This window comes from Muscardinus avellanarius (genome assembly GCF_963383645.1).
Source record: "Muscardinus avellanarius genome assembly, chromosome: 2".
Classification (NCBI taxonomy): Eukaryota; Metazoa; Chordata; class Mammalia; order Rodentia; family Gliridae; genus Muscardinus; species Muscardinus avellanarius.
Genome location: NC_137787.1, coordinates 43,050,256 through 43,052,083, shown reverse-complemented (window position 1 = coordinate 43,052,083; position 1,828 = coordinate 43,050,256). Strand labels below are relative to the sequence as shown.

Genomic DNA, 1,828 nt, shown 5'->3' with positions numbered 1-1,828 from the left:
CACAGGTGCATCTCTGCAAGGAGCAATCCAGATGAACAACAAGATCTGTGATATTGCCATTAAGTAGGCTGGTGGTCTGCACCATGCCAAGAAGTTTGAGGCCTCTGGCTTGTTCTAGGTCAATGGCATTGTAATCTGCATCCTAGAACTGCTTAAGTACCACTCTCTCGAGTGCTCTACATTGATATCTACATCCACCATGGAGACTGGGTTGGGTTCAGGAAATCTTCTACCTCACTGACCAGGTCATGACAGTGTCCTTCCACAAATTTGAGAATTATTTCTTTCTGGGCACAGGTGACATGTATAAAGTTGAAGCAGAGAATGGCCACTACTACTGTCCCAATGTACCCTTATGATATGACACTGATGATTAGAGATACAAGCATCCTTCCTAGCCAGTTACCAAACAGATGGTGGACTTCTACCAACCCACATGCATTGTGTTCCAGTGTGGAACTGACTCTCTGGGCTGTGATCCATTGGGCTGCTTCAAGCTTAACATTTGCTTCAACCTCAGAATTCAGTGACACAGGAAATGTAATGAATATTTCAAGAACTTTAATATCCCTCTACTGGTTCTGGGTGGTGATAGCTATACTGTCCCCAATATTGCCCACTGCTGAACATATGATGAGACATCACTGCTGGTAGAAGAGGCCATTAGTGAGGAGCTTCCCTACAGTGAAGTCTTCGAGTACTTTGCTCCAGACTTCACACTCCATCCAGATGTCAGTACCTGTATTGAGAATCAGAATTCACAACAGTATCTGGAACAAATCCTCCAGACAGTCTTTGAAAACTGGAAAATGTTAAACCTTACACATACTGTCCAGATTCATGATGTGCCTGAGGCTCTCTTGACAGATAACAGGACTGATGAGGCTGGTGCAAAGAAGAGGAGTCCTGAAGAGAAGTACAGCAGGCCAGAGGCACCCAATGGATTCTATGATGGAGACCATGGCAATGACCAGGAAAGTGACTTGGACATTTAGGATCATATTGGGATTCCATGTCCCATGGAATTCCTTTTCATTTCCTGCTTGGGTGGGAGGGAAAGATGTGCTCCTCTAGTCCTGGAAGAGTCACCCCCAGGGTATTTACTAACTCTGGAGAAGGGTTTGGAAACCACATGTGGTTCTAGAACTGTATATTCCCTTTTTGTTTCTCTCTCACAGCCTGACAATGGCAACTTATTAGGGATGAAATAGGGACAAGAATAACTATCTGAGACATTATGGGCAGTGGACCTTAGAGGCCAGTCCCCATCCCTGCTGGCTCCTTATTTCTTCCTTGCTTTCCTTTAACCCAGAGATTTAGTAAAGAAGGAGTAAACAGGACTGAGGTTGTTGCTGAGATCCTCTTTTTCTGAGTTTTCCTTCTATGGGCCCTGCTTCTAGGGCAGATAAAGAATGAGGGTTTTCAGGGCCTCTGGCCCCTAACATCTTAACCCCAGACAATGGGAAGTATGGTTTTGAGTAGGGGAGGATGTGTAAAGGTCCTTTTTTAACTTTTGACTTTATGTCTACTTTACCACTGATTTTATCCAATAAACCAAGTTGGTATTTTTTGTAAAGAGGAAGAAGAAGAAGGAGAAGAAGGAGAAGGAGGAAGAGGAGGAGGAGGAGGAGGAGGAGAAGAAGAAGAAGAAGAAAGATGAATGATGATGATGATGATGATGATGATGATGATGATGATGATGATGATGGAGCCCTGCTCTTCTTTTCTTCTTTTCTCTTTCATTCCTCTGATGTTAGATTCTCTTGCATGGGTTCTCTGACTGAGTTGCCGGAAGTTTCTTCTCTCTCTTTCAAAATTTTGGTCTTTA

At 43.7% G+C, this 1,828-nt stretch overlaps 1 pseudogene across 1 annotated transcript; it reads left to right on the top strand.

The window, feature by feature from the left end:
• The first annotated feature begins 248 nt into the window (after window positions 1-248).
• LOC308259390 (histone deacetylase 3-like) lies at window positions 249-995 on the top strand (annotated as a pseudogene). The gene has a single exon. The product of its transcript is annotated as a histone deacetylase 3-like (transcript).
• The last annotated feature ends 833 nt before the right edge of the window (window positions 996-1,828 follow it).